The 27,360-nt window shown below is 35.2% G+C and overlaps 1 protein-coding gene across 2 annotated transcripts in view; it reads right to left on the bottom strand.

Annotated features, from left to right (window-relative positions):
- LOC149808102 (uncharacterized) overlaps positions 1 to 26,730 on the bottom strand; it is a 534,871-nt gene extending 508,141 nt beyond the window's left edge. The window contains exon 1 of one of the 2 annotated variants that reach the window (XM_089973484.1): positions 26,681 to 26,730. The gene's annotated coding sequence lies outside the window, so the exon portion shown is untranslated. Of the gene's footprint in view, positions 1 to 11,024; positions 11,149 to 26,680 lie in introns of those variants that run through there. The other variant, XM_089973483.1, reaches the window with a different exon arrangement.
- Positions 26,731 to 27,360: the final 630 nt, after the last annotated feature.

Raw genomic sequence — 27,360 nt, 5'->3', positions numbered from 1 at the left:
TTAGTTCAAGATATTTTGGATAGATCTGATATTTATGCTACAAGGATCTACTGCTAAAACAAGCCAAGAGCGTATAAATCTGTGATCAAATCAGCTGAACAAGATTAATTAGCACAGAGCAACCCAAAAGGTGCAAACGCAATTTATTCGTCGAGAGTGACTTATAAGGTACACTTAGGATTCATTAGTCTAGAGAGATTTATAAGGTACACATGCCATTCCTTAGCCCGGAACGACCCATAACGTACACGTCAGATTTATTAGTCTAGAGCTACTCGCACGGTACGCGTGCGATTCATTAGCCTTGAGCAACCACCAACGTGCACGTTCGATTTATCAGCCTATAGCGACTCATAAGGTACACGTGTGATTTATGAGCCTAGAGCGACTTGGACGTTGCAAATACACATTACTCAAAGTTGGACAACGAAAGACCTAGATCTGAGTACCAAACTAATCAAAAGACACATAATTGAGTACTACGCCTATCAAATAACAGATCTCAGTACCAAACCAATCAAAATACAGAGATCTGAGTAGCAAACCAATCAAAAGACACATAATTGAGTACCACGCCTATCAAATGACAGATCTCAGTACCAAACCAATCAAAATACAGAGATCTGAGTAACACACCAAACTCGTGGAGAAATGCAGATACCCAGGATACAAGTCATGTACGTACAATGCTGTCGGACATTATTGCGCACCTAAGGTTTCCGTCTCCAATATTGAAACAAAACGCATACTGAATTCGACCAATTGACGAAAATAAAATACTGCAATGCTTACCATTTCAAAAGACGCAATTGTCACTAAACTATTCTGTCCAAAATATTATTATTTTTGGACACACGGAATACCACCCCCGTATTTTCATGAGTCGCGATATTCTGCGCACAGCTTTGAAAAGATATAATGTTTATCAATCGGGCTATAGAAATGAAATACATTACTTTCGATTGTTTCTGTCAGCAGTTAAGTCGAGTAATCAAGTCAGGTTTATAGCTAGTTTTAACAAATTTAACGTAACAATGGCAAAAAATGGCAAGAGATATTAAGCAAACTAAACCGATCTTGTAAAAACAATTTCTAAAGTTCAAAGTTTTATTTATAAGAAAGCTATTGTGTGGAAGAGAAACAACAATGAATAGGATATAATGTGTTTATAACGTCTTGTTTATGGGGAAAACTTACTAAAGAATTCAGAAACAGACTATACGCCGGGGATTATTTTTTAGAGAATCCCGTTCTAGCGGCAACTTGATACGTTGGGTAACAGACGATTTTGTACGTGTGAAACAACTTCTTGCAAAACTGGACACTTGGAGTAAGATGCAGACATTTTTAAGGTATGCATTTCCATCTTTTATATTATGTATTTATTTGTATGACTCTAAAAGATACATAGTAAATATGATTTTCTGGGTTACAGGTTCAAGCGTTGTCTTCATGTTGACATTTAGAATCACATTTCCATATGCATTTCGAGTCAAAATGTGGGATAATTATGTACACTTTATGAATATCACTTTTCTTAATTAAAATACGATCGTTTTTTTCTTGATACAAAATGGATTTTTGACCTAAAATGACACGTGATCCAATGTTTACAGAAATAACGTATCGTTGCGCAGAATTACCCGATGCGCAGAATTGACCGACATGGTGGGTATATTATAAACTAAGCAACAATTAAGTTGGATGAGTAAATGTCGTCTGCCTCAGTTTCTTAAGAAGGCGTCTCGTTGTGTGCTAGAATGCGCATTCTGTTTACTGTGACCACCAGTCTGACATTTTTTTTTGACTGATGCATCTCTTTAACGTTTGCATCTAAACTCAGATCAACTGTCTACAACCACACTCAGATCAGCTATCTACATCAACACTTAGATCAGCTATCTACATCAACACTTAGATCAAATGTCTACATCAACACTTAGATTAAATGTCTACATCCACACTTAGATTAAATGTCTACATCCACACTTAGATTAAATGTCTACATCCACAATTAGATTAAATGTCTACATCCACACTAAGATTAACTGTCTGCATACATACTTAGATCAACTGTCTACATCCACACTCAGATTAACTGTCTACATCCACACTTAGATTAACTGTCTGCATACATACTTAGATCAACTGTCTACATCCACACTCAGATTAACTGTCAACATCCACACTCAGATTAAATGTCTACATGCACACTTAGATTAACTGTCTGCATACATACTTAGATCAAATGTCTACATCCACACTCAGATTAAATGTCTACATCCACACTCAGATTAACTGTCTACATCCACACTTAGATTAACGTTCTTCTTATGTTACGTGCTTTAGGCTCGAATAAACAGTAACACAAGAAAGAGTGAAAACAAGCTTTGAAAAAATAAAATTTATTTCCCTGGAAAATTCTGTAGAAATGAAAAAATATAAACTTACGGTTTTAAGAGTCAGATCCAAAAATAATCCAAGAATAATCCACGAATACAATTTTTGAAGTCGTAATAACAAAATGTTCGACTGATTTCAAGTTCGAGTCCCGAGGAAGTATCCAAGATGGAAGACGATGACGTATGCCGTAATCTGCGGTGTTGAAGTATACAGTTCTTTGTAGAAACAATACATATCACTCCGGTTTTGGAAATCTGAATACATTTTTATAAAAGCTGTCTTTGTTCAACAATTTCATACGAGCACACGTATTTTCCAGAAAAAAGAATTAATCCTTTTGAATTCAAGTAACGTTAAATAACTCCAAACAGTACAACATACAGTGTACAAGTTCAACTACTGAGAATATCTCTCCAAAACAAAGGTTACATCGCATGCTAAAACGCAAAAAGTTGCACGTGATCATGTTCCAGAACCTTTTCGAAATTATTTACTTGTTAAAATACACGTACACCTAGTGTGGCCCTGACGAAAACCAATCATTTTACTCTAAGAAAAAATATTTAAAAGAAATTGTTTACATCTTAAATCAGTAGTCCCATCATAACCTCGACAACAACCAATCATTTTAAAATAAAAATAGAACTTATTTACGTGGTTTCTACTAATTTTGAATCAACGTCAGGATCTAGATCAACACCTGGTGTTTACTAAAACGAACAGTCAAGGTCAAACTATTTTCTAGAAACAATATCATCTCTAGTGAATAAAACTACATTACAATAGCATGTAATGAAAAATTTTATAAAATATAAAATTAACAAACAATTAAATTGAAATGCATATATATTAGATCAGATATAATTAAATCAGATATACATAAAAATCTACATCCACAATTAGATTAACTGTCAACATCCACACTCAGATCAACCGTCTACATCCACATTTAGATTAACTGTCTACATCCACACTTAGATCAACTGTCTACATCCACATTTAGATTAACTGTCTACATCCACACTTAGATTAACTGTCTACATCCACACTTAGAAAATCTTTTGAGATTTATTGCATACTACACCTTGAAGAAGGCTGCATTTCGCCCATGTTTCTTATCAAACTCCACCTGAATATTAAGTTTAAGTTAAAGCAACCGACTCGAACATGTATTGTTTCCATTTAAATGCAAAGAACCCAAATGAAGCAGCATTTATTTTAGATCCCGTAGAACAGATTCTCTAAATTTAAATGGTATATCAACATCTGTTCGTGTCACATACCCTGTAATAGGACCATTAACATCCATACATTACAAAGGAATTGGAAGTTTAACTCCATACCGATGTGGCAGAATTGGGAAAGTAAAAGAAACAAGTAAATTGCCTAATAATTTATTCGAATTACATCACCTTAAGATTATACATAGAACTCCATAAACTATTAAACCTGTATTTAATTACTTCAATTAGAGACTGAAGACTTATCTATTGTGGTAGTACTTCATTATTGAAGGAAGACGTATCTGCAGTGGTAGTACTTCATTGGAGATGAAAGACTTATCTACAGTGGTAGTACTTCACTAGAGATGAAAGACTTATCTACAGTGGTAGTACTTCATTAGAGATAAAAGACTTATCTACAGTGGTAGTACTTCGTTAGAGATAAAAGACTTATCTACAGTGGTAGTACTTCACTAGAGATGAAAGACTTATCTACTGTGGTAGTACTTCATTAGAGATGAAAGACTTATCTACAGTGGTAGTACTTCACTAGAGATGAAAGACTTATCTACTGTGGTAGTACTTCATTAGAGATAAAAGACTTATCTATTGTGGTAGTACATCACTAGAGATGAAAGACTTATCTACTGTGGTAGTACTTCGGCAGAGATTGAAGAATTGTCTGCAGTGGTAGTACTTTATTTGAGATGAAAGACATATCGACAATGGCAATACTTCATTAGAGATGAAAGATTTCTTGAGAGTGGTAGTACTTCATTAGAGATAAAGGGCATCTACAGTGGTTGATTGATATTAAATACACTAATCGCAGAGAACGACAATGAAATTAACCCAACAAATGATTGGAATATGAAGAAAGTCACGATTTGTGACAGAAACTAGTTATTTATACAAGGACCCTGTAACTAACATATAAGGTATGTAACACGTATTTAAGGAAAACAAAACAATCTTAATCTTCACCTCTCATTTCTTTCTGGAGTTATTCACCAATATGATCAGGAAACATGTCAGCAGAACATATGACTTGTCAATCTGAAACACACGACATGACTAACTATGAATACTTATCTGAAACACACGTCTAACTATTAATACTTTTTCTGAAACACACGTGTCGAAATAGTAATACTTTATCTGAAGCATACCTGCCTATAAATACTTTGTATTAACCACACACGACAAGTCTAACTATTAATACTTTATATTAACCACACACGACAAGTCTAACTATTAATGCTTATCTTAATTACACGACATGTCTAACTAAAAATACTTTATCTGAAACACACAATAAGCCTAATACTTTATGGATGATATATATGACATGCCTAACCATTACTATTTTATCAGAAACACACTTCTGATTATTAATACTTGATGAATGAAACACACGACAAGTCTAACTATGAATACTTAATATTAACCACACACGACAAGTCTAACTATTAATACTTTACTTTAACCACACACAAGTCTAACTATTAATACTTAATATTAACCACACACGACAAGTCTAACTATTAATACTTTACTTTAACCACACACAAGTCTAACTATTAATACTTAATATTAACCACACACGACAAGTCTAACTATTAATACTTTACTTTAACCACACACAAGTCTAACTATTAATACTTAATATTAACCACACACGACAAGTCTAACTATTATTACTTTATATTAACCTTACACAACATGCCTAATTATATTTTATAGGTGAATACTAGTCTTTTTCTATTCCCTGATATGACCATCCAATAACATGTGGAGTAAATGACAATGGTTTCCACCAGCTATTTCTAAACAAGGATTGACCGATGGATGCCATATCTCCATCTTGCCGTACCTATGTTCGAACATCGACGTGCTTTAAGGTATGTCTTCTTATCCTGTTAAGTTATTAATAACTTGACTAACTTGTACAGATTAACTCTCAAGCACTTCACATATGCGTAATGACCTTGTTCTGACGCCATATTAGCTCCTTACATTGAAGAGGTATTTAATAAACACTGTCGGATTCAGTCATTAGACCATACTGAGATAGGTACATATACTTTGGCCTAATTAAATCAGGAAATAATCAGTAAATACAATTATTACATAAAAAATAACTTTGGGAATATTCAAATTTTCTGGGTATGAGTAAAAAGCTGAATTGCGGAATCTAGCCCACACTTTTCCCAGCATTCTACCTGTTGCGGTTTCCGCAATTCTGCATTTCGTAATTCCGCTTTATACACATAACACAGATGGGCATAAAGCGGAATTGCGGAATGGATTACTCGGCAATAGGTAGAATGCGGACAACAAAGTGCGGAATGGAAATACGGAATCGTGGTAAAGTACGGAATAAAAAAATGCAGAACGAATGTTTATTTTAATAATATTTAAAAATAAAAACCTTTATAACACGAGACTAAAAAATGTTATAACCACAAATCTAATCATTATAGTTGTTAAGTTTAATTAAATTTAAAAGTTAAACATAAATGTTAGTAAATAATGTTATTTGCAGCTATCGCAAAAGTAACTGGTATGATTTTTCTTAATTCCTACACGCTTGTATCCGTTGTGACACCATCTTGGACAAATTTCACAAACCATCAAATCCTAGACTTTTTCTTGATTTCCTGGCTGGTGATGATTCTGCATCTCATACGTGACATATATCATCATGTATATCAGGTCTTGAGGGTTCTAATGGATGGGACAGAATGTTAATGTTCATCTCAAATCGTCGATGATCTGCTTTTAGGGTTCTAATGGATGGGACAGAATGTTAATGTTCATCTCGGATCGTCGATGATCTGCTTTCAGGGTTCTAATGGATGGGGCAGAATGTTAACGTTCATCTCGGTTCGTCGATGATCTGCTTTCAGGGTTCTAATGGATGGGACAGAATGTTAACGTTCATCTCGGATCGTCGATGATCTGCTTTTAGGGTTCTAATGGATGGGACAGAATGTTAATGTTCATCTCGGATCGTCGATGATCTGCTTTCAGGGTTTTAATGGATGGGACAGAATGTTAATGTTCATCTCGGATCGTCGATGATCTGCTTTCAGGGTTTTAATGGATGGGACAGAATGTTATGTTCATCTCGGATCGTCGATGATGGGCTTTCAGGGTTTTAATGGATGGGACAGAATGTTATGTTCATCTCGGATCGTCGATGATGGGCTTTCAGGGTTTTAATGGATGGGACAGAATGTTATGCATTTATTTCTTTTATGCGAAATTCCGGAATCATCGTCGAGTATAACGCTCAGTACAGATAACATCTAACTCTTCGAGTCAATAATTAATTATACTAGTATGGGGCATTCCCCACCTCACCGACAATCATAACTATTTCTCTCGAGCAAAAATGGATAAATGGTATATATGTTTGCAACGTATTCCAAAACTCGTTAGTCATTCGTTAATGCTGGATCGCACTGATTACAACTGGAACTGGTAAATAAAGCGGAAAACATAGTTTGTCTTTTTAAGCTTTTGGACATTTTTGCAATCCTAACTGGTCTAATGTCAGCCAAGTTCCAGTTGCTAAGATGTCTGTTGGAGAATACGCACAAAAAAAAAAAAACAACGACTTTTGTAGAGCTGGGATCGTATGATTTCATTTGGGAGACCGTTATTTCTATAAAAAATATATGTTTGTTAATAAGAAAATTGCACGATTCAGAGAAAGGAGTGCACAAAAAGACCCAGTTTAACCTGTCTGGATCAGTTTAATTTGTTTCCCAGAGGAATGTTTTTATTGGTAGACGTACAAGTGTTGCTAATTTTTATCTTTCTCTCGAAAAGACATCAACAGTAAAATCAGCATTCCTTTCATAAAAACTTCTCAAGTTTTATCAGCTACCAACAATGTCAGGGATATGCCGATAAAATGATTAATCGGGTGACTTATCGCAAAATGCTCACACATATCAACAGGCAAAGATTATTTTTTTCCTTTTTTAAAGCGGATTTTATTCTCTCCCTACAGTAGCCATTGACAGCAGACACATTTTTTATGCTTCAAGGAATCATCAATATATCAGCCTTTGATTTCAAATGCCAAAAACATTGTTTAGAACTTAATGCAGATTCCAGTAAAATATTTATTTACATAACAGAGTGTCTTTCTATTAACAAGTCGCAGAGCCCTCAAGCTTTTCAGCTTTGTTAGAATGTACAAATTTCACCGTTTATATTTCTTTACATGACACTGCAGTTATCGAATACTTGCATCGTCTATTTTAAAGTAAAATGCATTGTGAATAGAAAATTAATACGGAAAGTAAATTACATTGTTGCAAGCCAAAGACGACTATAAGCTACGCTCCTTCTTCTACCCTGGCTACCTGATACGCGATTTCTCCACTTCTCGTCAATATTCAAAAACGAAAAATACATCATCAACAAAACAATAAAACAAGCTCTTAAACATCAACGAATTTGCTCCTTGGTATCATTAATTAATAAGTGACCTTGAAAGAGATATTTTGATTGGCTCATTCAGACAACTTGAAAGGTCATCATGGATCAAATTTCCGATTAAATTTTACTCTGCACTGCAACGAGTGGTTAAGCCACGAGTGGAAACGGAGCGTAGCGGATATTAGCTCACGGTTTGCCAAGATGGCTACGTTATTAAACTAGTAGCTCCATAACTAATTTACAACGCCATTCGCAGCCACCGCCTAGAAGACATGTATATATTAATACCAGCGGACATTCTAAAGATGAAAATAACTCTTTGTAATATGCGCGCGTGTGTGTGTGTGTTATTTTCACTGCTATGAAAATACTAATGTTCTATTTTGTGGATAAAGTACGTTGTAAAGCAGTTCTGACTTCAAATGCCACAGTTTTTATAATATATCTATATATCCAAGTAAACTTAAAACGTATCACAATTTACAGTGAGATACATTCTTGGTCAGAGTCGGAAAGGCTTATAGAGGATGCCTTGGAAGACCAAAGGGCATCGTTACATAAATAAAGGTCATGGGACAGCAGCTGGAAACAGCCTCAAACTTCAAGAACTTGGGATCAATGATCACAGACGAGGGCTCCAAAGAAAGTGTTAATTTATCAGTGAAAGTGGCATCTATTATTATGAAAATTGATACGGAATTAAGAAAGCGTGAGAACTATATGAAACGTTAAACCTACCACGTAAATTGGTCACCTTCGCAATTACCCTTCTCAACCCACGATACAGCCATAATGTGAAAAAATGTTGTCAGACTTGGAGTTTAATAAATTATCCACCAACGTATTGGCCGACTGTACCTGCTTTAGATTTTGTTTTAAATATCCGTTTCTTTTTCATTAACATGCCCTATTTGCTTTGAATGTGTGGAGATCAAGATCAGATCACTCTAAGAATAACTGAATACCTGACTGTCGCTTGTGCTATCCAATCTCAAATGCGATTTGTCAAGAAACGGAGAACACGTAAACCAGTGTCACCTGTCTTGTAACTTGTCACTTTCATTAAAAGTATGGGGTTATAGCAGCAGTCAGGCTGCAAACAGAAAGAAGTCTAAGCAACCATTTTACTATATTTCTGTACAGTTTTTCGTTCTCTGTGAAATGGTTAACATATTTAACTTTTGTCTATAAGATAAATATGACATAAGTGATTAATAAAAGTTATACCGAAAAACCCGTTTAATTAGGTATTGTGAATTTGTGTTTGTATAGTACGCACTTGTTTTTTTACTTTTAGTCTGAGTGTCCACTATAATTTATTAGATTATTTCTGCTCCATATTCTTTTAAGACTGTGCAGAAAACGGCGTATAAGCAGGTGGGATAAAGTCATAATGAAATAATCCCATTTGCTATGAGTCAACCGACGTTTCTGTAATCTGATTGGAGATAAACGGTCACGTGATACTTATTTCGAATTTTTTAAAGCATCGATAAATTTTGCGAACTACTTTTGGTTCCCATTTACTATGTAATCTTATGGGAAGCATTATCTATACCAACGTCTTATACCACAATAATAACTAGCCTCACCCACCCACCTTTGTGATTTCACACCAAAATGTGCCAACCCACTGATTAAAATCGCCCATTAGAAGTTAAAACAATGTAATTGCACAGTAATTCTGCATTCCAACACTCACCCCTTTTGCCAAAGAAAACATATAACATGTATTTCAAGCCCATCTCCAGAAATTATTGCATTTTGATTTTAACAGTGTTTCACCCAGCTGTTCTTCAAGTCAGGGTCATATGTCGAGCAAGGGATCTCACTAAAATGGACACGATTTTGCCTTTAAAATATCAAAATGAGTAAAATCCAAAAACAACGTATTCTGTAACAACATGTTATAAAAGAAATGAATAGCCTACTATAAACACTATCAACCAATTTTTTTATATATTAAAATAATGATCATAACAATAGATCACTGGCATGACCCGCTCTGGCACTCTACCCTATATTACTGGATAAAGAATAGACAGCTCACTTGTTTTGCCTCAGTTAAGAGGATAATGAAAGAAAACTTCATTCTCCCGAAAAGTGAACGCTTTGTTAAGGAAATCTGCTTATGTCATGACAGAAAGGAAGTACATTGGAATTATAAGGATTACATATGCATGGATAGGTATACCATCGATGTGTGCATTTTACCTAAGCACTCACAAAGTTAACCTAACGTCCGAAAACTTTATGTTAACTTTTTGAGTAATTAGCAAAATTTACACATCCATGCATATTTAATGATATACTAAACTGCGTATTAACTGTACACTATGTTAATGAGACACTGAAATATATGTCCAACCGAGTCTCTGTTAGCATTATCCAACAACCTGCCAAGTTTGTAATTTTGTTTGGTTTGTATTTGCTCTGTACCGTACAAACATATCTAGGGCATGACGTTTTATGATGACGTAAAGAAAAAGAAAAATGTAAACCCCCCTGCCTACCCCCTCCCTTATTTGCAAATCATCGTCTGGTCCTGGCTGTATCCACCAATACGTTCACTACGATCTACTGATTTCACTTTACCGGTATTTTCAAATGATGATAACTCGCATACCTTTACTTCCGTATAGAGTATAAGCAAATATTTTCTAAATTGAAAGATGAAACAGTTATACATTTAATAAGACGTGCCTGTAAAAAGAAGGGGGCTTTCTGCGAAGTAGAAACTATGTTTACAAGTACTTTCGTACATAATTTTCCCCCATAAATGACCCCACAGTTTAAGCATCAATATCACTGAAACTTCAGCCAGTTCGGAGATTTAAAAACGTGGTTATGAACCTGCATCCAACAGAACCAGTCTCTTTTAAATGAATTCAAATATTTTGCCAGTAAGTATTAACCCATTTAATAAACATGTAGGTCACTTACCTCGTATTCTGTAGATAAATCTAATTTCACACGCAGGCGGTAAAAAAGGGAAATAATATAACAATACAAATGTTTCTTAATACAATCTTACAAGTCTGTCACGTTCATCTCAACGCTGCTAATGAAAATGTAAGCGATCCGAATACAAGCTTCAAGTCCAGGCGTCAAGCTAGACAGGTTACACCACACAAACATACACGGCTAAATGGACCCGTACTGCAATCCTAAGATTAAAATGGCTGACCAGAAATGATGGATCGTGTTGATAACAGATAATTTACATTACATCAGCAGTCAAGTTAAACTTTTAAAAAGAGGGGATTTTAAATTTGCATTTATACAGATTAATTGCGCATTTCGATGAAAAGCTGTTAAATAATTTTGCCCCCCCCCCGTGCGAAATTGCCTTTCACAAACTTGTCAGAAAATGACATTTCCATGATATTTAGTGACTTAATTCGTTTTGTGTTACATTACAAAGAAGGCAAACTGGGAGCAGAAAATTATGTCACATTATGACCTGTTGGTGTGATCGACTATGACCGACATATTTGCCTGCAATATATGTTGATATAGACTAGATAACGACATACCCATTTAGTGGTATCAAATGTAGCATTTTCCGTTAAAATGAAGCTGGGGTCCTGAAATTTAATAATGTTCGTATAATATTGTTCGATTTAAAATATACCTTAAACATTCAAGTTCCTGAAGCATATGTCGAGTTAAAATGTGGCACCATTCTAGTTCCTGTAATATTTTTCGAAGGGCGCAGTCAATGTTATCAGTAATTCTAGTTCCTGTTTTATTTGTTGGGGGTAGGGGAGGGAGACGGAGGGGGATATAACATAAGATGCAAATTGCAGTCGCGTCCATTGACGAAACTGGTGAGGGTTAGAATCCTACCATCGGATCATCCCGGGTCAAACGCTTTAGTCCTATTGCATCAGTAACAAAAAACGTTTTGCTATGTCGAAAAACACGAAACCGGAGGAGTTAAAATTCAATACTATACAATACTACATCCCACGCATTGCATCATTCGCGTGTATTTACGGCCTATTGACCTTCTCACAGTTAGACTACGACTGGTGCACACAACGAAAGCGCATGACTTTTAAACCAGTCTAAAACTTTAAATCAGGTTGATTCATGTGAGTGCGGAACAAATATCAAGTGACAAACCATTTAATTTTCCCCTGATGGTGGTGGGGGCAGAATTTTCTTTCGGGCAAAGATATCATTCTTTGTTTTACCTCAAGTTTCTTTTATAGCACATATATTTGACATAATATGTTCCTTTTTTGTATAAATTAGAGCAATAATATTTTTTGCAAGCTATTCGAGGGTGGAAATTTAAAAGAAAATCTCCGGCCACCTATCGTCCCACATCTAGAATATTAAATTATCGGTCCCTACTGGTTTTTCAGGTTCGTTTACAAAGCAGCCCGTCATAAATTTGACAATTATTTCCATACCATATGAAGTAGAGGTAACAAACGAATTATCCAGAATACGTAATAAATACGTTTTCATGGCTGCAATAACACTAGCCTCTGATATTCATCAACAAGTCACAACTTTGGATTTATTAATGATATTGTATATCGTTCCAAATACTCATGTTTTAATCATATTTATTTTCAAATATTAAATATGAGCAGAAAAGCATATAAAATCGGGACTACGGTTGGCCGAGTGACTTAAGGCGCTCGCTTTTACCGACCACTGACATTTCACCTCTGTCCGCCTGTTAGAGTCTCGAGCTCGGCTAATGTGCGTATACGAGATTTTTCGGGCTCTTCCTCCAACAGATAAACTGGCCGCCATGTATAAGCCTATCATGCGTTAATTAATGGCGTTAAACCCGAAACAAAAACAATATCAACAACAACAACATATAAAATTTACTTCCCTGTTTTAACAACAAAAGTCACAAAACATGCTGCTGACGGAGTGAAACTCAACTGAAAATGGGGTTTTCTTGACGTGCTTTCTATCATCGATCTGAGCTTGGAAATAAACCAGGACAGTGTGTTCTCACACGCCTACGGGCAAGATTTCGTGAATTTTTAAGTTGACATGTATGAAAAACATTTGATGTCCTGTTATATTTAGAACATCTTTGCGGAAATAAAAAATAATAGGAAACAATAAGTACTTATCCGGGAAATACCTTAGTCATTTAAATTGTGTCATCCTAAAACATGTCAGTAGCCTGTTATAGAATATAGTGTTGTTAAACCTTCCAACAATAGAAAGGCTCATGTCGCTTAGTTTATAGTGTGAGAAGCGATCCAAAGGCTGTCTCTGTCACATGCCACTATAATGGTACTGCTGGCTGAGACATTTACATAAGTCGGGTTACAAGAATTAACTTTACCCTTAGTTGGCACCATATAGCCACTAGTGTGCTAATGTGCCATAATACGCCACATACATGCAAACATCAGAACCGCTTATCTTGTTGATTCAGTAACAAGGTATATGATGGCAACATATAGTCAATAATTATAGTGATTGCAGTTAGACGGATAAAAATAGACATTACTGTTACTTTAGAAGGACTTTTCTTCTACAGAATAAAAAATCATAGAAACTGAATTACATAAATGACGCGAAGAACGTGTTCAAAAAGGACGTAATGCATAGGCAGTGATCCGTGCATTTCATGTAAAGTTTAAAAGGAAAATGTTCTTATAACATCAAAAATATTACACAATTGGAAGTCATAGAAAAACACATAAACTGTAATTGGAAGAAACAACATTGCAACAGATGACAACCACATAGTCTAAAAGAGGTAAACGTAGGGTGAGCCTGGAGAGACCGTAAAAGGTGAGGTACAGTAATCGTAGGGTGAACTGGAGTAATCGTAGGGTGAGCTGGAGTAATCGTAGGGTGAACTGGAGTAATCGTAGGGTGAACTGGAGTAATCGTAGGGTGAACTGGAGTAATCGTAGGGTGAACTGGAGTAATCGTAAGGTGAGCTGAATTAATCGTAGGGTGAGCCTGGAGAGATCGTAGGGTCAACTGGAGAGATCGTAGGGTCAACTGAAGTAATTGTAAGGCGAAATGAAGTAACAATAAGGTGAGCTTAAGTAATCGTAGGGTGAACTGGAGTAATCGAACTGGAGTAATCGTAGGGTGAGCTGGAGTAATCGTAGGGTGAACCGGAGTAATCGTAGGGTGAAATGGAGTAATCGTAGTGTGAGTTATCGTAGAGTGATCTTGAGTTATCGTTTGGTGATCCGAATCCGAATAATAATGAAGTGATTTTGTATCATTTCATATAAACGCATATATAAATCATAAAGTGGTGACCCTGAGCAGTTCTGACAGCAATATTTAAATTCATTATCCTCGGCAACGATATTTATATCCTGTAGGTTTTGGCAATACATATCTTTTTAATATATTTCACGCTCGCTAGGCATTTTGAATACAAAATGTGATAAAAGTCGAATGATGCAAACTGGAGATGTGGCTATTCTTTGAAGTCCCTAAGGTTACTTCTATGAAAGGATAACAAACACGAGATAACGGACTGTTTCAATATCTTTTTATCTGCAGAATCAATCACTTTGAAATATAAGAATGTTACCTAATATGTATTGTTGTTAATACAAATAAAATATAAGAATGTTACCTAATATGTAGTGTTTATTTACACAAAAAAAAATTACCCATGCTGTTGTTTAATTGCATTGTTTTTCCCTATAGGGAATATTCTTATCGGGGTGGGTGGGTGTTCTTGTCGTGTTTGTTTTCTTTTATAACAATGGCAGAATTTAATTCCTAGTTCGAAAATATCGAAAGATAATTATCACCAATGTTTAAGTTTGGCAGGCAAGTACTTGATGAAGAAAATGTTGTTGTTTTTGTTGTAGGGTTTAACGCCATTTTTCAGCACACGATAGGCTATACATGGCGGCCAGTATTAATGGTGGAGGAAGAACCCGGGAAAACCCCGGAAAGAACCACTGCTACTGGCAAGCTTTTTGACATACCCACATTGGCTGGGTCCGAGACTCGAACCCACGCAGACAGTGGTGAGATGGAAATGATCCGTAACAGAGAGCGCTTTAGACCACTCGGCCACTCGGGTCCCCTGAAGAAAATGTAACATATATGACATTAACTTGAATTTCTTTGTCCACGCCGTCTATTCAGCGGTGTACTCATTTTATCCAAAATTAAAATAAAGCAACGTTGATGGCTCTATTGTAAATACCAATGTCATGACTTTTTATTTCCTGCTTTTTGTGGAGAAAAAAAAAACAACGGAATGTAGTAAATTGAGACCTTTAGTCCGTCCTTCCTTTTTTCATACTCCGTGTGACCGACCATCCATCATTATGCCAGCGCGTCTGCCTCACTTTTGCTTCGGCACAAACACTCTTTTTAAATGTAACTGGTTTTCAAAAACGGTGCGCAGCTTTAAATTTATAAGAATTTGGGAGAAATGGATTTATTTTGCATTGTATCGTGATATTATATTTTGTGATAGTACCAATAAATCAATTTCTGTTCTGCACGAAAACGCTACTATCTTTATCAAGTTTTCTCCTACATTTTTGTTTGAATGAGGTCGCACTCAAAATTAAATTTCAACAATTCGCAACATCATTTTAGGCATTATTATACCATTGGTTGTATAGTTCACCTTCTAATGTTTCCAAGAAATAATTTTTCATTCGTACTATTTTTTAACTAAGTTTGGCACGCAGATTAATACTGCTGGGCTAGAAAGTGAGTTTGACTTTCTGCGTTCTGTCACTACATGAAATTATGGATTCCGATCAACGTTATCAATTTTTCTGTATAAATAACACTGTCAATTTAGGAGATGTTGGTGTGGATTTTAAAAATTAACAAGATTAAGATTGATTTAATTTTAAGGATGGTTCGTCATAGATGAGTTAGTGTGTTATAGCCTCGTTTTATTTTACTCAAAATATGCGCAGAATTTTACTGCAAAGGTAAGGACGATTTTTGAGTAGACTCGAATACGATCTGAAGTAGACAAAACATCGTTGCTAATTGGCTTCCTAATGTGACTTTCATATCAGTGAATTCAGAAGAACATGTCGCCATTGCAGGCTAGATTTAAAGGAGACCAGAAACCAATGGAAATATAGATCAATAATAAAAGTACTATAGCAGAAAACCTTATTCTGAAGTATCATCTGCGACCGTAGTGCCAATATTTAAAAACTGGCCTATCTTCTAAGAGATGAATTTCCGTGACCTCGTATGCAAAATTTCCGCGCCTATTCGGTTACTGTCGAGATGTGACGTCATAGTAGCGACTCCAGCAGCCCAAGTGGGAGTTGCCAGAGTAAAAGACTATGCCGTTTTGCGTTGCTTACGGGTGTAATAGAACATTAAGAAAAGCCTGTGGACAACATTTTTTTTTCTTTTCCGAAAGATAAAGGCATAATGAAAGAATGGATACATTATTACAAACGAGTCGATTTCAAAGCAACACCATACAGCACTCTGTGCTCGTTACATTTCTCAAAGGAATGTTACGAGAGGGATCATGACAAAATGGCAGCTCAAGGATGCGCAAATGCTAGTCCTAGACTAAAAGTTGGCGCTGTTCGAGACGTACCTTTGGACATTTTAAATTCTGGGAAAAGTGTTAAACGTGTGAGTTACGAAAATAGGCAGAAGGCCGAGTAAGTGACCACAAAATGCAACAATCCATTCACAGATCTTTTATCTACAACAACAGTGCTGAAAACAAATCTGATAGCCCGATACCCTATGCCCCTCTGGTTTTAGTTCCGGTCCATCCCGTATTCAAAGCGAGGTGCCAGTCGGGCTTGTCGAAACAAAAATTGTTTTTCTGAGGAAACTTTGATCGCGCTGGTGAAATGAGTAAATGTGTTTTCAAGATGCCTTAACACGACACAATCTAAATCAAATCACCACTGTCCTATGTGAAATTTAGATCTGATTTTAATCAAATGGAAGCTTTGCTAAAACTAAGATTCTAAACCTGTCGTGTTTCGAGAAAACACAATTTTTAGCAATCTTAAAAAATTAAAAATTTAAAACAAAGTTCAGTGTATGCCTGTTACATGTAGTATGTATAAACGGTAACATGTAATGATTGGAACTGGTATAAAACTATCCCTTGAGCAGTTTAGATAGCAGCGATTGAAAGAAAAGACGTCAAAGTTTCACATTAACTGGCTGACAATAGAAACTGGGGGGAAGGAGACTATTGACCCAACCCCTTGCCCCAATGTGCGAGCGCCCATGTGACGTGCCTTTTCTCCCCGTGATACGCCTTATTATTCCTACAGGACAAGCCCCTTTTTCATATTCTGGTCAGCTCTGGCTAAATTGCAAAATAGCTAAAGTTTTGATTTAAGTACGCAAACAATAAATCCGGTGCGACTAATGAACAGTAATCCTTATCCTTGCATTGATCTTGAGAAAACGACTGCCCTTCAGACATACTTCAAAAAACCATGTTCGACAGTGTGTGTATGTAAGCACCAGCCAATATAAACGATGCCTATTTTGTTGTTACTTAACATGCCATGGACTTCATTTTAACAGTTCAAATCTGCAGTCACAAGTTTCCGTACACGTGGCAACTGTTTTTCCCACGTTTTATGCCCCACCTTATTTCCTTAGGTTTAAGTCTTAATCCATGTACCACTGTTTGCTGAATAAAATATTTATTCTGAATTAGTTCTTTAGGGGCACATATACTGTGTGGTATATTTTGTTTTATTCCTTGTTTTAATTTAATCATAATAATTAAACTTTACATATAAGGTAGAGGAATGTCAGGTGTTAACTGGCCGAGTTTCTTTGGCGGAAATGGAGATGCGATTTTGTTTGCAGAGAAAATTTCACAGAATTCACAGTGATCATTCATTTAAGCTAATTGGTGACAATTTTATTCTTTTAATATTTTTTTTTACTATAGTACTGTTGTAGTTGTTTAAAAACATCTGAAATTTACTTGAATAATGTTTAATCTTCACGTTCTATTTACTGAAGAAAAAAAAAACTGTTGTGTGATGTTAATTATTTCGTCCAGTGTCAGATTTAGACGTGTGCGCGTGTGATTTGAATTTTTAACGTAGCTTTAACAATTTTTCAGTCATATCGCTACGATGTCTGCAGTGTGGCAGTTTAGACTGTGGATTGCATACGTTATATCTATTTATAAATGGTTTGGGGTTATTGTTTTTTTCTTCTGACAAATGAAAAATTTACAGACATAATGTAATAATCGGGACTTCGCTGAGAAAAATTAATGAGATGATACGAGATCGGGAGGTAGATGAGGAAATACCCCCAAAATCGGGAGGTATTTCTCCCGGCTTGAGAGTTGACAGGTATGAACTGTCCGGGCTTGTGGAATTTCAGTCAGGGCTTGAGTTTATTTAAGTCACCAGCCCGGTGCATGTTTCTTTTAGCACTGACTAGTACAGTACATTAACTATTATATCAGACAGCAGATTCAACTTTTGAATGTGCAACCCAAATGCAGTCTCCTTCTGTCTGCCTCGCTCGCCATGTTTATGTTCGTATTCGAAGACTGGCTAGTATTGTGTCACGGGACCACGTGATCTGTCGTCTTATCAAAACTCGGAAAAACTCGGCAATTGAAGGAATCATGGTATCTTCCACGCAATATTATCACTACCCGCTTACGATATTTAGTTTATAAACATTGCAGTCGAATTAAAATACGTAAAAGGAAAAGTTTGATTTCTGGTCTCCTTTAAACTTACTTGACAACAAGGACTTTACCAACACGAACACGTTCGCGTCATAACAAAATGGTAATGCTTAGAAGGACGATACTTAAACAAACACGTTCGCTTCATTAAACAGATGGCAATGCTGACAAAGACTATACTTACACGAACACGTTCGCTTCATTAAACAATATATAATGCAGATAGTACAAAAATAAATTCGAAAGTTATCTTTTCCCATCAGATAAAAATCTGAAAAGGTACAAATAACAATTTAAGAAATCAGTAGCACAGTAAGACTGGCTTTAGGGCTTTCGGGCTTTAGGGCAGTATCAGCATTTTAATTCACATCATCCAACTTACGTTGTAATTAAATTGTAATAAAATAATTGTTAATAGGTTTCGATGAAAATAGGTATCTATTAAAAACATCTAGTAATAATTACGTTCTGTTTACTGTGCATCTATTTTGAATGAAATAATAACAATACTACTACTACTACTACTCCCAATAATAATAATAATAATAATAATAATAGTGTTGATTTGTAATATAGCCCACTAGCCCATGATAATATCCATACATCATGCGGTACAAAAAAGATTTTATAGTGCGTAATAAAAGAACATCGTATTTATAAGAAGTAATTTACATGAAAGTAATAATTTTTGTTTTTTTGGTGGATATAGGTGGGATAAAAGCATATACTGCACAGTAACCAAACAAACGGATGTAAGGGTAACCCTAAAGCTTATGAGGAGCAAGATTTGTGATATTGATCTTAAGTCTTATGTAGCAGGAGTCGTTGATAAAACCCTTTGTGTAATCTTTAAGGATTTTATAGTATACATTGCTAAATGAGTCATCAGAAGTTTACTAGTATCATTGTGTATAAAAGACCTAAATTTTTATAAAGTTGGATTTTTATATACAAATGTGGGCAAGTATTTTCTTCGTATTTCTTCATATAGCGGACAAGCAGTAATAAAATGGAATTGATTCGACTTCCGGTACACACGAGGTGACAGTTGTGCTCACAAGAATTCCCAAATTTTAGGATATTTTTACAGATAACAACTGGGCAAGTTTCGTAGGTGTGACAATAACAACTTTATCATATCAAATATGCATAGAGAATAAGATGAATGTTTGGAATGAAAGTTTAAACAAAGAAGGTCAGATACATTACAAACCCGTGCAAAAACGGCTTCGGGTCACACTACACGTAGCTGAAATATACTGTTCGCTATATGTTAAGTTTTATGATGGGTATTGGTTTGGAGCAGTGGAGGTGCAGGATTGGATGTTCCATCCAGCCAAACAAATACCTGAAATCTACATCAATCACAAAAAATGGAAATTAGTGGTTTATCTCTAGCAGTGAAATATTTGTTGTTTTTCCTGTTATTTGTACACGGAAAGGATACTAATCCAGGTCCTAGGCCTAGGAGGAAACCGCCAAAAAATCAGTCAAGGAGTCAGAACACATCCGAAGGGGTCCCAAACGAAATATATTCCTCTGAATAATACCAGACCACATCATCGTCATTCAGAGGAATTTGTGGTAAACTCGCAAAACACATGATTTACGTGGATGGGTAACTCTGAACCCAATCAGACAAGTCCAATTCGGGCTAGTGTTTCTGTATTAAAGCTGCAGAACTCGTGGACCTCAGCACAAAGTATGAAGGAAAGGGAAAGGGAAGATATGAATAATGATACCTTTACTGAGTCTACAGAAACAATTGATTCAGGCTTGAGAATTTTAATGCTTGAGATAAGAAATGAAGTAAGGAAACTTAAAGAACCATTAATAATAATAATAATAATAATAATAATAATAATGATAATAATAATAATAATGATAATAATAATAATAATGATAATAATAATAATAATGATAATAATAATAATAATAATGATAATAATAATAATGATAATAATAATAATAATAATAATAATGATAATAATAATAATAATGATAATAATAATAATAATAATAAGAAGAAGAAGAAGAAGAAGGAGAAGAAGAAAGAAAAAAAAATACATTCTGAGGAGCCACATCCGTTTCAAATATCGGGTTTCAATTTGTATGCTTCCATATTAAAATTTCATGATACATTGTTTATCCAAGAAAAAGCACAAATTAGCAATTATATTAACATGTGGCATTCCAAACATTATATTAGAAGAATAATTTTTCCGCATAAGACAAATGTTTTATTTTGTGGATTGAAGTAAAACTGTTCTATATATTCTGCTTCACCGCAACATGGACAGTCTTCTTTCGCAGCTAACATTATTTTCTTTAAAGCGATTTTCATATGGTAAATAGTAATTAATACTGCCCAATGCAATACCTTTGATCGTGTTTCACAAGGTAAATAGTATTTAATACTGCCTAATGCAATACCTTTGATCGTGTTTCACAAGGTAAATAGTACTCAATACTGCGCACTATCATACCTTTGATCGTATTTCACGTGGTAAATCGTATGCAATACTGACCAATGCAATACCTTTAATCGTGTTTCACATGATAAATAGTACTCAATACTGCCCACTACAATACCTTTGATCGTGTTTCACATGGTAAATCTTATGCAATACTGACCAACGCAATACCTATGATCATGTTTCACATGGTAAATAGTATACTATACTGCAACACCTTTGATCGTATTTCACATGGTAAATAGTACGCAATACTGCACAATATAATACCTTTGATCGTGTTTCACATGGTAAATATTTATAGGTTACTGCATTTGTATGGGAAAATATGAATGAGTTTTTTCGGATGGAATACTGCATGACCTTGGGCATGAGGTATGTTCATCCGACAAAACGAGTTCATATTTTCCATACAAAAGCAGTAACCTTTTTATTATATGATCATTTTCTTATTCTACATATGGCTTAATTATGTAAAGAAAAATACACTACACGAAACAAAGTAACTGAATGCATGCCGTATTCCAAACTAAATACACAAGCGCAGATTCATCATTATACAACATTATTAATGCGCATATAACTCCGTCCAGATAAATTTGAACTTAGTCGCGCGCTACACATTAGTTTAAAAAGAAAATGCATTTTTGGTCTAATTCAAATTTAAATTTGGAGCCATATTGTGAATGAATGTGCATTGCAACAGCTTTTCCATTTGATCTGGAATGAATAGATTTTGGTATTTTTGTCGTTTATACGAAATTTCGTGATTATGGAATGTGCCAATTCTACATGAAGTACATCGGATTTCAGCGTCGACGGAGTAGCGTGGTGACATATTAAAGTGTGTTTCTGTTTGTCATTGAATGTTTGAAATCATATTGTGGGAAAAAATATGAAGTCTTTCAATTACAATTATCAAAAGGGGCCTCGAGTGGCCGAGTGGTCTAAAGCGCTCAGTTACGGATCACTGCAGTCTCACCTCTGTGTGTTCGAGTCTCGGGCTCGGCTAATGTGGGTATGTGAGAAAGCTTGCCGGTAGCTTCTCGTGGGTCGCTGGTTCTTTCCAGAGTTTTCCCGGGTTCTTCCTCCACCATTATTACTGGCCGCCATGTATATCCTATCTTGTGCTGAAAAATGGCGTTAAACCCCATTACAACAACAACAACAACAACAATTATCAAAAAGACGCTATGGAATATAATGTTCATTTCATTTTGAATGCAGTAAGGAGGATGTAATTGCACTTGGAATATAGTCGAAATTACAGTACAATTTCGAAATGTGTAATCAAGCTTGAGAACCCATGATATCGCTCATGTAATTCGGATTTGCAGAACTAAGAAAGTACATTTTGAAGAAATTCAAGATGTAAAACTAAGTATATCTTTTGCCATTCTTATTACCAGCTAAAGAATACAGTTTATGCCTTGTCGCTTGCATGTTATTTGTAGAGCCCGGCAATTTTATGAAATCTGGCGTCTATCGCCCGCCTAAATCCGAAACTTTGTATCAAAACATTTAACGAAGAATGTAGCAAAGCAACTGGTATGTGGCAGAAAAATCTGCTTTAGTTAATTCAGAAACAAATTTAATCAATCAAAACGTAAAGCGCCTACTACGTGAGTGATTTTTTTACAAATCAAAAGTGCTGCCGTCTGCGTCCATTGTTTGTTTGCAATAGAAAGTAGTTCCTTTATGAGTGCAATATGAAGTGCGCGCGAATACAATATCGAAATATACTGAATAATTCTGACAATGTAAAGTTAACGAAGAAAAAAATGAGCATATAATAATACGTAATACTGTCCACTGCAATACATTTGATGGTATTTCCGTAAAAAATTTAATTGGTGGTTTCTAGCATACTACCAACATAATGTATGCAAAATGAATCCGCTGTTCATATTCTATGTACGTATGGTTCACAACACTGGAATAATCATCATTCTGAATTAAAGTTGTTTTATTTTAAATTTGAAGGAAGAAAAACACACCAAGTATGATGGCTAATACCATCATTGTGGTCATTATGTTTACACAATGACATGAAAACGTACAACCAAGAAAGCTATAGAATATATGACAAGGTCAGTGCCATGAAAAGCAAGAAAATGGTCTCGTGTATATGGCCAAGATGTCGGTTTACGATCAACTCGCTAAATTAATTGAACAAACATCATGTATTCATCTACTAGCGTATTGACTCTATCTAAAAAAAGGGAGAACTCGTATCCGCCTCTTATCAGAGTGGTTTGATAATTTGGTTAATATATATATATATATATATATATATATATATATATATATATATATATATATATATATATATATATATATATATATATATATATATATATATATATATATATATATATGGAGAGTGTGTGTGTGTGTGTGTGTTTTGGATTTGTAACGTAGCTTTAACACGTTTGTAGTCATATCGCTACGATGTCTGCAGTGTGGCAGTTAACAGTGATGTAAAGACCTAGAGAAAAGGTCATTGTACATATATATATATATATATATATATATATATATATATATATATATATATATATATATATATATATATATATATATATATATATATATATATGGTGGGTGGGTGGGTAGTTATAATAAGAAATTCCAACACGAGCCATCAGGTGTGCAGGCTTCGGTACAATGATCCATCCATCAGCGTTGGAATTCCTCATATGTATGAACCAAGTACTGGTGTTTCACTCTGCGGGGTATTTTCTTTTTTTCCAATTTCAGCGCATCATGTTATAAAGATGAATAAGAAAACTAATGATGATCACTGTTTGAGAAAATTTATCAGGGCCGTATTCAATACAACCTGCAGTAAAAAGATACAAGTTAACTGAAACCTTTCTTCAGGTAACCAAGCTGCACGTGACAACGTGCTACACGTTGTATTTGTTTGGTTTTTTTTAGATTAATTTATTTAATGTTAACACTGTGGCACAAATTTCTTTGATCAAAGTGTTACATGACATTTTGCACATTGTGCTTGCCTAGAAACGTTCAAGAAAAGATTGTCTTCGCTTTGCATGGGAAAAAAAGTACTTCCGCTTTTTAGAATTATTTGTTTAAGAATCGTGCAACTGATAAATGAACTCGTTAGTTGTTACCACAGCGCAGACACCTGTATAATTTTTGTTGAAAGATTTCAAGTCTGTTATGAATTAACATGTTTTTTCGCTTTAATGTGCAATTGTTTGACATCATGGATACCACTTGAATTTCAGTATTGGACATCCTACAATGCTGGATCGAAACGGATCCAATACACTGTAGGCATGGTGGTACTAATTTAACTCCCACTGCAAACCTATAGAAATACCATGATATTAACAATTCAATAAATTTAAATTTTTCAGTTCTATTGATCAAACATATTTCTCAGTATAGATCTGTTTTTGGTGCAATCATCTGCGCAGAGAAAATAACGTGAGCAGCGGCATTTTTGTGATCCATATATGCTTGAAACGCGTGTTTCCAACTTCCGCAGCGAAAATATCAAGTGCTAATTTCAGCAATGAGTGTTCCTGCGTCAAGGCAGCATAGGATTGAAACTGCATCAATAGAACATTGTCTGTCTGTTCGGTTACAAATAGGATAAGCTCTCAAAAGATTCTTTTTACTAAATTTTACTTTTCGTTACCAATCAATCATGGCCTTTCTGTACTGTATGTACTCTATTTTATGTTCACCCATTTCTAGACTGGTTCCTATTTTTCCATTCATTAAGTAAAGTAAGTCCTTTGACGACTAGATGTCTCTCATGATGCGTGACTCACTGTAACCGAAATATGAAATTATAATTCCGACGGAGCTCATTCTTGGTATGACTCAGTGAAAAGTAGACGTGGGATGTATATATGTACATATACATACATACACACACACACACATACACACACACACACACACATATATATATATATATATATATATATATATATATATATATATATATATATATATATATATATATATATATATATATATATATATATATATATATATATATATATATATATATATATATATATATATATATATATATTGTTCACAAGGAAGAAAATCCGGGTCGCAATATCAAGAATCACATAGTCGGTATTCTCATCCACTTAAAGGAGAATGAACTTCAGTTTTCTTCGGTCTTGTATGATAATTAGTTCCAAGCAGATTATAGTGATGTCTAGCACTGGAGCATCATGCCGCAGACATGTAGCATGATGTCCCACTCAGTCACATTATCGTGTCACCAGGCCAACCAGTCCTAACACTAACCTCTTAATGTTGAGCGCCAAGCGAGGCAGCTGTTAGTACCATTTTTATGAGTCTTTGGTATGATTCGGTCGGGGTTCGAACACACGACCTCCTGCATCCGAGGCGGACCCACTAACTACTAGACCACCGGATTCCAAGCGGAAGGAAGTGAATATTAACCCACAAAACGTAGCAAAATTTATTCCTTATCGTAAGGCAAAGATATGAAAATATGCGATTCTCAGAATCAACATAGTATAGCTTCTCGGACCAATATTTACGTAAACATCATTTTAAAGGCAGGAGAGTATCGTCTTGTAAAGAAAGTAACAGCCGCTGAAGCAAATTTCGAAACGTTCTACTGTAAGAAATAAAATTTAGTTTGCCGTGCAATATGAGATCATCATTACACATTTAAGGGTGAAAATCAGACATAAATGTTTTGTTCTTACTCGGTCAGGCTCATTTCGAAAAAAGGCATCAAAATATTGGTTACCTAATAAAATTTGATTCGATCCACGTTAACCCGAAAATATGATGCTTGTATTAAAAAGATATATTTAAGAAAATGCTCAACACAATATCTTGGAAGCTACCTCAGTATGAAGATTCGATTATAGCAATTTTCATTCAGATCTTATATCTCCCAAATCTCGTGCAGTGAACTTCTTTTAATCATGTTTTCACCCTTCTGATTCTAGAAAAGATCTGTGTGTAGGAGCTAAATAGACCATAGTGTACGACGTTCTCGCGTCACTGCATAAGTTGATTTAAGTCGTGCATAGAAATGTGCATCATTTTATAACAATGAAAATCACTTATAAACACTGAGACGGAAATACAAATGGACCTTCTGCATCTTATCACAGGCATGATGACGCCTCCGGCCTGTTTCATAACCCGCTGGAGAAGAGATGGTTTTGAAACAGACTTTTAAAAGTCTAAATATACATACAGGTCAAATAGATGTTACTGAGAAATAACTATGTAGACATGGATAGACCAGGTAACCATGACACCCAGATATATTCCCAACTTTTTCAGTCGCTTAGATTCTGCGTTGTTTTACATCCAACTAAATATTGTAAATTCTGATAATCATCTATTATGATAATTGTGCATTCATTCATTTCACAAAGTTATACATCTTCGTATTTACATCAAAAATAGAATGTTGAGTCACTTACCTTGCTTTTTCCTTTGTTATTCAGTCTCAACTGCAGTTAGTATTCAACTGTACAAGATCACAAAACTCCACAGCTCCTCTATACAAACTTGTCATTTATATCCTAAAGCGACCACTGGAAATGCAGTGATGCGAAAACAAATCGACTGGTTAGGCGATTTTCACGCTAGATGGGTCAAACACACATACACACGCACACACACACTAACGATTCTTATTTGATCAATAATAACGCATTTGTAGCAATGGAAAAGATGAATTAAAGCGATGGCACTTAGGACGGTAGGTAAACTGATTTTAATTTAACTTCATTTAGGAAGCGAAGTTACTAAGGTAATATTATAAGCGTGCGATGACGATCTGTAAAAATGACAATGACAATGACAATGACTTGATAATTTACCGGAGTCGATGTGCGTAAGAACATATTTGCAAGCTATCAGAGGAAGGTAGCAAATTGCCGTCACTCTTTGGAAAAGGATAGGGAAGAAAACTACTTTTACAGAACGTGCTCAGGTGGCAGAGTAAAGTTTCGTAAATTGACCCATGGTTAATGCACTTTGATCTGCGGGTTTATGCATCTCTAATAAAGGTTATTTCACAATGTTTAGTAAATACTCACTTATATGTCGAGTCCAACTGCAAACGACACATCCCCAGACATGCCTGTGCATATTGTGC

The sequence above is a fragment of the Sinohyriopsis cumingii genome, chromosome 1, assembly GCF_028554795.1.
Source record: "Sinohyriopsis cumingii isolate HCF-2022 chromosome 1, ASM2855479v2, whole genome shotgun sequence".
NCBI classification, from domain to species: Eukaryota; Metazoa; Mollusca; class Bivalvia; order Unionida; family Unionidae; genus Sinohyriopsis; species Sinohyriopsis cumingii.
Note: the sequence above shows the minus strand (reverse complement) of the source record. Positions and strands in the feature narration are given on the sequence as shown.